This window comes from Pinus tabuliformis, chromosome 5_1 (assembly GCF_031772625.1).
Source record: "Pinus tabuliformis cultivar Carrire ecotype Pingquan chromosome 5_1, CPIR1, whole genome shotgun sequence".
In the NCBI taxonomy this organism is placed as follows: Eukaryota; Viridiplantae; Streptophyta; class Pinopsida; order Pinales; family Pinaceae; genus Pinus; species Pinus tabuliformis.
Genome location: NC_142305.1, coordinates 639,866,121 through 639,878,228, shown reverse-complemented (window position 1 = coordinate 639,878,228; position 12,108 = coordinate 639,866,121). Strand labels below are relative to the sequence as shown.

General features: G+C 34.9%; 1 pseudogene; it reads left to right on the top strand.

The window, feature by feature from the left end:
* The window catches only part of LOC149166604 (pathogenesis-related thaumatin-like protein 3.5 pseudogene), a 30,360-nt pseudogene extending 21,403 nt beyond the window's left edge, over window positions 1–8,957 (top strand).
* Window positions 8,958–12,108: the final 3,151 nt, after the last annotated feature.

Here is a 12,108-nt window from a genome sequence, read left to right as displayed (position 1 = left end):
TTTTTCCCTAGATTCTTCAACATGGTATCAGAGCTATGGTTAGTACAAGGCATAAAGAATATCAAATCATCATTAGCATTTAAGTAACACTGATTTAGTTTGAAGGCTATCCTTAGTGTTGATTTTGTCTACATGGATTGGTGAAGTATTACCTCAGTCCAGTAATTCAGGAATTCTAGAGATAGTCTCATTATACAAAGGATATTGAATAAGTAGATCCTGCAATCTCCGAAGGACTCTGTTCATCAATGGATAATATAATAAGGATCTCGGTGCAGGCATTCCAGATGCAATCTCTGTTTTGACATATTAAGCAGATGCAACATATCCATCATAATTAAGATCTATTTGAAGGAATTAAATCAGATTCATGATAAAATGATCTCATAAAATACCTTTTCTCGGAAGTCTGAATGCCTAACCTATAATCACAGGTAGTAAAGAAACATATACGGATCAGTCTTCAAGGGAATCAAAGCAAGTTGAAGACCTACATCAAAGACTGATGAATTAATCTACAAAAATAACATACAACAACAAGGTGCTTTTGTTTATATGATCAAGAAGTAAACAAGTCTCTATTAGATGAAGGATCTCTGTAATACAGTCTCGATAATTCCATGATGCAGCTCAGTGTTAAAATATGATGTATAGTCATGCATAGGAACCACAATTTAATAATCAGTGGAATGTATCAGTATCTCAATGCCACCCACAGTTCAAAGGAATGCCTTTATAAATTACATACCACAGAATGTCACAAGGATGTGTCAACACAACCCCATCATACTGCAATATCACTTAAAAAGAAGAACAAAATACCACATCTTGGACGGGCATCATAACAACGCTCCCAAAGTTCTTAATCTCAATATCATATCTCAACATCTTATAAAAGAAACAATGCTTGGTGCTGAACAGTGAGAGAAAGTCTAAAAGGAAGTCTTGGAACTTAGTTTTACTAGGAAGCTCAAGAAAGAATCTCATTGAAAGAGATCATTCAAGAAAGCATTAAGGTGAACATTTTATCTTCATTTCCAAGTAAGCATCTTTCTTTTTATAAACAATTTTGGTTCAATGACTTCATCTATTGGGTCATCGAAATTCCTTGCATAAGAAAGAACGATACATATAGTCCATGGAAGAAAATTCGTTGATGTATAAGTCTCTAAAGGTTAAACATTGTTTAAGGGCAACAAGAGACTCACAGGATTTGTATGAAATAACTCAAAGGTTATCCCATGCCTATCTAGCACAAGAGATAAAGGGATATATATGAAATGCTAGAAGATATACTCTTTGAAATTGTAGTAAAGAAGGTCACATCACTTATACCTACATAAAAACAAAGGTATCAAAGAATGTAGGAATATCTTCATGAGATATACATTGAGAGATCTGGGAAAGATGAAAAGAAGGTAACCATCATTGATAAGCAAGGTAACAAATGTTAACGAACAAGAAGGCTACCTCATCTGGAAATTTGTGGTCTCTATGCTAAATAGAGGAAGACAAGGTGTAGACAAAAGTATTAAAGGTCAAATAACTCAATCATGTGCAGAAAGGAAAGGAAAGTTTGATCCTCAAACAGAAGAAGAATAGTATAAGGTTCAATACTATGAAAAGAATATGGAAAGAAGTTCATGTCACTGAAAAGATGGAGGAAGTTGAATAAAATGACCAAGGAAAGAGGGAGAAACAAATCTCCACTATGATTAGATGGCCTCCCTCACAAAAGGGTTCATATCATAAGCTCCTAAATCTTTATATGTGGCCATGATATTAAGATGCATCATGGCATAATGAAAGCATTAGAAGCAAGAGCTTGTGCTATCACCATGGGAATCATGGAAAACAAAATCCATGATTATCGAACATGAAGGACATAACTCTTGGGACCCTCATTGGACATTCAAAAAAAAAGAAGAATTCATCCAAGAAAAGTCTCATCATACATCAAGTCAAAAGGGAAACATCTACTATATGAGGATATGAAAGATACTCAAACTTCTCTTAGAGAATCCTAGTCAGAAGATTCACTAATCAAGAGAGGAAGAAATTGTTTTATCAGGAACTCCAACTTATGGAATTTATGGGATGATCGTATGATGTCATAATAAATGAAGCACATCAAGGGATTGAAGACACTTCAATCATGGAAGTTGTTGGAAGAAGCCTGGATGACCTAAAGATAAAATGACTTATGTATGCTTGTATTTAATTTTTATAATGTCATGTCATATGGTTTCATATCATCACTTCTATAATAAGAAGCATGATCGAGGGAAAAGGATATCCTCCTCTAAAAGGATGAAAAAAGGCATAAGTCACACTAGATGAAATCAACATAATATGTCCTCATATAAAGTATGAGGTGGTTGAATACAACTAAGAAACTCTTATTGAAAAATCCTGGGAAAGGAATGTGTGAGGAAGGAAGAGATCGTGAGATATGCAAGCATGATGAAGGCAATCAACATCCAAAGGACCAAGAAGATTTCACTAATAAATCTCCCATAAATATATGAAGACTCTGATGAAAGTCTAGAAAAGATGGAGACCCTTGACAATGAATATCTTTGGAGATGTGTCAACATGAATGCAGGATGTTGATACCTACATAAAGATGTCATGATAAAGAGCCACCTAGTAATGTACGATTTGATTTAATGATATATTTTGATTTCTTATATAATATATGGATAAATTTATGCAGGGCTACTTACAATTACAACTAGAATTCATGTGATGAATGGAAGAAGCATGATGAGAAAGAAGTAGCCATATGACAAGGTTCCAGATATGAAGAAGGCCACTTTCCATGAAGAAAGAAATGACATGAAAAACTAAGGAGGAAAGTGATCGATGACTGTTTCCCTACAAGAAAGAAGCTACACTAAATTTCATGGCATAAAGGAGAAAAGTTGATCTAGTAGTTGAAGGACCCACAAAGAAGAAGTTGTTGATGTATAGAAGAGTCCCTAGCTAAGAGGGAGCTCTGATAGGTCCCTGATCAAGAGGGATCTTGGATTAGATCACCCCCAACTACAAAGGAGTGACAGTTATGTCATGCACTAGACCATGACTAACAATCGTAAGTCTAGGTGAAGGCCATGGATGGAAATGAAGACACATGATAGACACAACATTCTTGTCTTCACTTTGGAAGAAATAATGGTAGGATTGGGTAATCATCTGGCATATGATACTATTTGAGGATGTGTAGGGCATCTAAGACAAGCGTAGGCAAGAAGACCGATATTCTTTGAGGGTTGGGAATCCAAGAAAAGAATAGTCCTAGAAGTTCATACTCATTGAACACACGGGTGCGTATGTAACTTGAGAGATAATTACTAAGGTGTCTATAAGTCATTAGTCTCGCCAACATTGTGCTATGATCTATTGAGAGATATAGTTGTTATTCAAGGCCTTGCTATGTGACAATGTTGGTTATAATGATGTTATAGAGATGGATTACTAGTTCGACTCTTCTTATGAGATCTATTTAGTGTTGAGAATAGCCATGTACCATTTAATTAATTCCTCCCTAGTTAAGAGGGAGTGTTGAAGAAAATGTAACTAGGTTTAGTTTTCATTATGACTTGTACTTATAATTTGATGTAGAAAAGAAACAAATAAATTTATTATTCCTTGCATCATGGATTTCATGAGCAAGAAGTGTTTATAGGTCAAAGACTTCTTCTTGATGTCTTCAGGATTTGTTGTATTGACATAAATATTATAAAGATTCCATAAAAGTCAAGGTCTACTCTCCTAAGCAATTGTCACTATCCCTCTGGCAACTTGACTACGAAGAAGATAGTGATCTCCTTATTGGGAATGTCATCCTATTTCCAAGCACTCATGTCGGCTCACAGTGCCAGCAATAGTCACTATAAATAAGGAATAATCTCACCTTTAGATGACCATCATCTTTGGACATCTCTGATGAATACAATGAAGAAGTGAAACGATGAAGTCTCACCACACGTAGAGGATTGGGTACAGGATATACTCTCGGGTTACATATTCTTGATAGCAAGTAACCTCAATGAAGATATATTGTCATAGGACAGTATATAAGTGACTCCAATTGTTGAACGAAATCTACAATAAGTCGAGGTTGTGATTATGACTAGAAAACAAGGAAGTCGAGACTTAAACGGTACCAAGAATTATGAAGAAGACCAAGACCTGTCCCTAGATAGTAAAGCAGGAAGGAGACCGAGAATCTCCTTAGACAATGACAGTCCAAATAAGGAGACATGTGACACTATAGTGAGAAGTAAGAACCTTATCATTTGAAGAACAAAGATTCCATTGGGATAGTGACAAGTGTGCTAGAGATAATTTAGTATCTAATGTTTTCAAGGGTCTTGGTATTCGTCAACAAATATATAGAAGAAGAGATTGAAGGGTTTTTCCTCTCAAGAGGAGAGGCTTTTGACCTGGCTTGGAGCCAACATCTTGTGTACTTTCATTTTTTTGATCTTCTATCTTTGATAACCCTTTGATGATTAACGAACACACTAACATAAAAGAAGTTAACTAAAGGGAAGACATCACAAGCAGTTATCATAAAGTGAAGAATCATTAAGATATTGTTTTTTCGTAGATTCTTCAACAAGATAGGGAAACAAAAGGAGTTGGCTAGGTTAGGTATAGACTTGCTAGTGATCACTCTTTCAGACAACACTTGACTGCAAAGGACAATCCACACAACAATTCAAATCTGCTCAGCACTTAGTGCCCTCACGGGGTCAACATTTGCAATTATAACATACATGTCCCATAGTTCCAATACCATAACCTTTGTTAGTGTTGTCTTGGAGGCTGAATATACAATCTTGATGTCAACTACATTATACAATTTGATCCAATACAGGAAAATCAATGCCTTGTTGTCACATTTCCAATCATGAACAACTTCAGTGACATGGATAGGTTCTAGAGGAGGCTTGCAGACCCACATGAGTATATCTCCACCCTCAACTGGATACTAGATACAAAACATCCCCAAATGCAAGTTTCATGTTCTAAAAACGACCATATCAAGCTGGGTTAACAATCCCATAATCAAAGCTAATCACAAATTTCCTTCCAGGAGAAGGTTCAAGAAAGCATATGGAAGTTGTGATGCCTATGTGACAATGTGTATGGGTATTGGTACCAAAAGAACCTTGAATTATTCAATATTTTTCTCTAGCACTGAAGGACACGGTTAATGGTACTTTGTTCTTGCCATTACCATTCAGTTTCCCAAAGGTATAGTATCTTGTTAACAATACTGGCAGTTTTTTCACTAAATGATGAGAGGGACATAACACTTGGAAGCCTTGTTAGGATCAATCATGACACTAGTAAGTCATTATTGTTAATCAAAAACATTTGTAGATTCGTCAGGCCATTAAAGGAATCAACTACTATGGATTTAAACACATTTGTCTTGAGAAACACCAATTACAACAGATCCATCATTCCACTGAAACCAGGGAACAATCTCGACAACAAATTCCTTTGCATGATTATCTAGGATAGAATGCTCTACAACTCCCAACATGGAAATCATCATCCAAGAATCCATTTTCCAGCCAAGAGTTCAACCACTAGCCACCACAATAATTTCTATAACCACTGGAGGAGATCTCATGCAAATCTACCTTTAACACTTATTAAGCACTAGTAGGTTGATACTACACAATTATAAAACTTATCACACTTCCATGATCGATTTACCAATATCACAAACTCAATCAACTTACCAACATCCCAAACTCAATCAACACGATTTGATAGTTCCTACAATATTCTATGTTTAATTCTTTGCCAAATACCCATTGATTGAAGTTATTCATGCTTCCTCGAAGAACTATCATTTCGTTTATCTTCATTACTCCCTTAAGACAACAATTGAATTTTTATTCAAGCATTTGACATATTTTATATGAGAAAACAACTTTATAGAAAATGATTACAAGTTGGAACAGAACTTGTCATAGCATGGATTTCATGATTTGTAACACTTACCTACAATGTTCATGATAGAATTAATGAGCCCTCTTACTTCAAATAGAATAATAACATGAATTGACGAGCCCTCTTACTTCTAATCGACTAATAAATCCATTTACACCACATAATCCGCGCTACTCAATCCAGCTCCACAATCAAAGCTCAAATCAATTACACGTATCTCTATCCACGGAGGCTACAAACTTTCAATGCAACTCTCTTCATGATGTGGCTAGGCTCTCCTCCTTAAATGTGTGTTACAGCGACGAGAAGAGTGCAACAGTTAGAAAAGAAAAAAAACTCACAACAAATCTACTCAACCATGCTCGGATACCAACTGATGATGATGTACCACATCACATAAAGGATATTAAAAAACATTGATATTTGCAAAAAAAGTGTACCCTAATTCTGAGAAATTATATTAATTAAATCATTCCCTCATGTAACATTTAGTGTATAAATAGTTAATTTTTATAATTATAAGTGACCATAACAAATGCATTATAATTATATTATACTTAGTTAATTAATTTTAACTATTTTCTAAACTATTGACAAATGCATTATAATTATAATTAGTTGATTAGTTTAACTATTTTCTAAACTATCTCTTGTAATATATCTCTAACTATCTTCACATTCCTGCATATCTCATCCATACTTTCACTCATATTCCCCCTATGTCATTTCTACTTAAACTTTTAGAATAGTATGCATTATCACATTTCTCATTATATTATTCATTAAACATTACAAATAGAAATTATTCCTTCATGTCTTTTTTTTAATGATAATTTTTTATTAAACTAATCCCTTCTCCATCTTTACTGTTGTTATCATTTTGTATCAATCTTTCTTGGTCTTAGTCATTTTCTATTCTCATATTCCTCAATCTTGCACTAGCCAAAACTCATATAAAAAAAATCTCCATCCCTATTTATCTCGAAAACTACTCATGTTTAATTCATCAACATATTCTATGGCAACTTAATCATTTTTTATTCTCATATTCTTCCATCTTGCACTACCCAAAACTCATATAAAAAATCAGCATCCCTAGTTATCTAGAAAAGTATTCATATTTAATTCATCAACATATATTATATCGCAACTAGACATACATATGCCAATTATTCATCCTATCTCATCATTATCATTAACATTATCATTATTCTCTTAAATTGAGATTTTAAGTTCACTCATAACCCTCATGTTGCATCAATTGTTTTACCTAAAACCATCCTAATTAATTTAGGTATTGGCACCTAAGTACAGTTTCCTTAACCCTCGGTCCAGTTTCCTAGTCAAATATACAGTTTCCTTATCCCTTGGTCCAGTACAGTTTCCTAGTCAAATATAGCTGTTGGATGATCTGCTCTCTCTATTTAAACTGCTACCATGATCTGATTCTTCAACTTGTCTTGACCATACTTATTGGTTCAAAATAAGTCGACAAATGAATTGTAATGTGATTTTCGAAAAAAAACTTCTCAAATTATAACTTATCACAGTTTCCTAGTCAAATATAGCTGTTGGATGATCTACTCTATCTATTTAAACTGCTACCATGATCTGTTTCTTCAACTTGTCTTGACCATACTTATTGGTTCAAAATAAGTCGACAAATAAATTGTAATGTGATTTTCGAAAAAAAAACTTCTCAAATTATAACTTATCACGATTAAATATGTGAAAATCAAATTTACATAAAACTATTGTTTTTTATCTATCCTGGTTGACGTTTTTTATTTTTTTTAGCTATAAAAACAGAAGTGGAACATCAAATTGCAGGCCGACCACGTGCATATAGTCTACTAAATGACGAAGCGGGGATGGAATTTGGAGTGATTTGCCATCAAATACAGCCGCCAACATTTTTTCCTCCTAGTCAATAATTTTTTTTTGGTTTTTTTTAATAGAATCATAGTGTACTAATACAGCCGCCAACATTTTTTCCTCCTAGTCAATAATTTTTTTTGGTTTTTTTTAATAGAATCATAGTGTACTAAATGACTAAGCAGTTTTTATTTTTTATTTTTCCTAGAATCATAGTGTACTAAATGACGAAGCGACGACGGAATTTGAAGGGGTGATTTGCCATCAAATACAACGAACATTTTTTTCCTTGTAGTCAATAATTTCTTTTTGTTTTTTTCATAGAATCAGAGGCATTAGAGTTGTACACATTGTTAAATTTGACGGGTATTTTGGAAAGGAAGGTGGACAATTTTACAAAATATTCCACTAATAATAAAGGTGGACAACAGCAAGATTTGACGAAATATTCCCGGAATATCTTTACGTCATCATCCAAACCATGTAAGGTGATGTGTTATTAATTTGTATTTTTGCAATATAAACACTTTCCCAATATCAAATAATGTAACAATCCACTGGTAATGTTATTTGTGTATTACTAATCTATTTTTTTGTTTCCATATCTAACACTTTCAGATATTGGCACTCACCTTAATACGCAAGCTGGAGCCACTTCCTGCCGAAAAGGCAGAGACTTGCTGCTAGGCGGCGTGATTGTGGACGCGGCCTCAAATGCGAGGGTGTCGGTGGGGCTCCACCTGTTACGCAGGCCGAGTTCACAATCGGTGGTAACGGCAGGATTTCTACATCAACGCCGAGGGTGGAACCGGAAACTGCGGGCGGCTGGATGCGTCGCTGATCTTCTGAGCAGCTGCCCGACCGAGCTCATCGTCAAGGACAATAAGGGGCAAATGATTGCCTGCAGGAGCGCGTGTGACGCGTTCAAGTTTCCCGAGTACTGCACTGGCGATCATAACACCGCTGACACGTGTCCTCCTAACGAGTACTCGAAGGTTTTCAAGGCGGCCTGCCCGACGGCGTACAGCTACGCTTACCACGACGCCAGCAGCGCTTTCACTTGCAGTAATGCTAGTTATACAATCACCTTCTGCAAGCAAAATTAGATCGTATGGTTTTCTGCGTTAAAGTATTTTCGGAGGTTTACTTTCACTTGGCCTCCGCTCTTTTGTTATTACTCAATAATGGTTAATATTATAAACTGAAAGGCTTAATAAGCTCAACAGTTTAATATTATAAACTTAATCAATTACTAAATCTAAGCCATAAATATTATAAACATAAAGGATGAAAGGCTTAATAAGCTCAACAGTTTAATATTATAAACTTAATCAATTACTAAATCTAAGCCATAAATATTATAAACATAAAGGATCAACAAATTTAAGGAATCAATATCAATAAACATAAAGGATCAACCAAATTAATAAACATAAAGGATCAACAAATTCAAGGAATCAATATTAAAAACACATAGGATCAATAAATCCTAGGAATTAACATTTTAAACCCAAGAGATTAACAAACCCATGAAATTAATAATATTATATAACCAACAGATTAGTAAATCCAAGGGATAAATATTATAAACCTAATGGATCAACAAACACAAGGGACCGATATTAAAACCCCAAGGAATTAATAGTTTTAATTCAATGGATTATTAATAGTGTAAACCCAAGAGACTAATAAACCAAAGAGTTTAATATTATAGACCCAAGGTTTAAACCTAAGGGATCAACAAACTTAAGGGATCAATATTAGCAACGAATTAATAAACGCTAGCAATTAATATTTTTAAATCAAAGTACTAATAAACACAGAGATTATTAATATTATAAACTAAAGAGATTAAATTATAAAACCAATAAATTATTAATATTATAAAACTAAGTGATTAAATTATATGTTTTTATGTTTTTCTCAAATGTTGAAGAACAAAATGATTGAAAAACACTCTAAAAAGCTTAACCTCTTCCAATTAAAACTCCTGGCACGCTTAGTTAAATTTCACTGTGCTGGATGCATTAACTCATCCTTGGCCATCGTACACAGGACTCGGCTCACGGGCTTATCATTTCATTACATAATTACATAGAGAAGTTCATCTTGGCGACATCATCGATAGTCAGATTCCATCCTTAGATTTGTTTCATTTTTGGTATGTCATCCTGCAAGGAATTCTATCTTGGCTCTCGACGGAAGCGACGTCATCGATAGTCAGAATCCTTCCTTAGATTTGTTTCGTTTTTAGTATGTCATCCTGCTAGGAATTCGTCAGAATTTGCAATGCATTCTACCTTCGTCTTGTCTCTGCAGGGCCGTCATACCTGTCACATTAATAGTTTCTTCCCATTCTCTGGTCATGCCATTTCTTGACCTATTCTGGTCTTCTCAGCGATGAAGGGCCAGTCTCACAATTTGTTTATCGTTTGGCCACCTTCAGCCTCCCATGTTCGCATGGTGGTTTTGGAATCCCAAATGGCCTCTCAGGTTTACCATCATGCCTTGGTTTTCTCAAACGACTCTTTGATTCCTCACAATTCGTAAGCTATATTAATCTAGTCTTAGGTTCAATGCAAATCACTCTTAGTGGCTACATTCCTCGAATTTAAAACTCAGCTCTATCTCAATGGTTGAATGCATGGGGGTTGTTAGACCGCGCTGCAGTCTTCTCTGCCTTCTGCGGGCTGTAATTGCGAGCTGATGGTGGCAGATAAAGGCTCTAGCTCAGGTCGAAGGGAAATTGCAGTTCACGGTTCGCTGGTCATGGCTCCTTCATTGGTATATATGCTCCTTTGCGGTTCGTGGTTTCTTCATGATTCGTGGCTCCTTCGTGGTTCATGGCAGAACAAATACAGCTCGCGCTCGTGGGCTTTTGCTACTCGAGTTCAGTCAATACATTTCTTCTTGGTTACATCATGGTCTTATATTTTGTCTTAATTGATCATGCGTTGTTTCTATCTATTTTGGCTTGGTTTAGATAGCTCTGTAGAACAGGGCCAATATGTTTGTAACCCATTGAAATTCAAGGCCAATATGTTTGTAACCTATTGAAATTCAGTGTGGGCTCAGGCACTTTTTTTCCTTTTATCAAAGCAAGAACTATGTAATCTTAAGTTATTCAATCCGTGTTAATGGTTGGTTTCCTTATTGGCAGGCCAGTAGGCCAGTAGTGTAGAGAATCATCTTTTGTAATGTTCAGTAATAAAATGTGGAACTTTACACAACAAAAAAAACCAATTATATATGTTAAATGCCTTATGAAAACTGATGTTAAAAAATACTGATCCTAGGGAGAAAGAAAGAAAGACAACTGTGGCAGAGAAGTTGAGATTAAGGGACAATACAATTTAGAAAGAAAGAAAGAAGGATAATTTAAAATTCAAATTTTAAAATTCGAAGTTAGATATATGACTAAAAAAAATTAATAAAACAAATAATTACACATTTCTAATTGTGATTAAATTAAAAAATTTAATCACAAAAACGAAAAATAATTTTTTATTAAATATTTATAATTACACGATAAGACGTTCCTTCTAAAAAAACTTTACTCTTACCCATGTGTCATTATTGGCCGCCATTAAATGAAATGTTGGATGGTGGAACCGTTATGCTGAGGTAGTTGGAACTCCCTAACCATCTTACCAGCATAAATTTGATCACTCCAGAACGGTTTCGGCTTCACTTCTGGTTTCGACTTTGCATCGTCTTTGATCCTTCCAGAACAGTTTCGGCTTTGCTTCTGGTTTCGGCTTTGTGTTCGTCTTTGATCCCTCCCTCCCGAACAGTTTCGGATTTGCTTCTGGTTTCGGCTTGGCGTCGTCAATTGAAGGCTGGGAAACAATATGAGCTCTCTGTCATAGTACTTGGACTGCAATTCTTTTGATTTGCTGAAATCAAAATTGCAGTGAATAGAAAAAACTCTTAGTGAAAGACCCCGGGCAGTTTTGAAGCAGTGAAAGACGCCATGCAGTTTTGATGGAGATAAAATGACCAAAGCAACCTGGGCAATTCTGATGGCAAGTTTTATATTTTGGATAATTCCTTACTTAAGAAAATGGCAGTGAGATAAAATGTTTGTTACAACAGCAACGCAAAGCAATTTAGTCGAAACACTAATATTTTACTTTAAACAGTTAAGGGCTATTTCATAAAAACAAAATGCAGACCTTTCGCTTTAACCTTCTTCAATCTTGGCATTGATGGTAATTTTTCTTTATTTTATTTCCTAATTTTTTCTTTCTTTAAAAG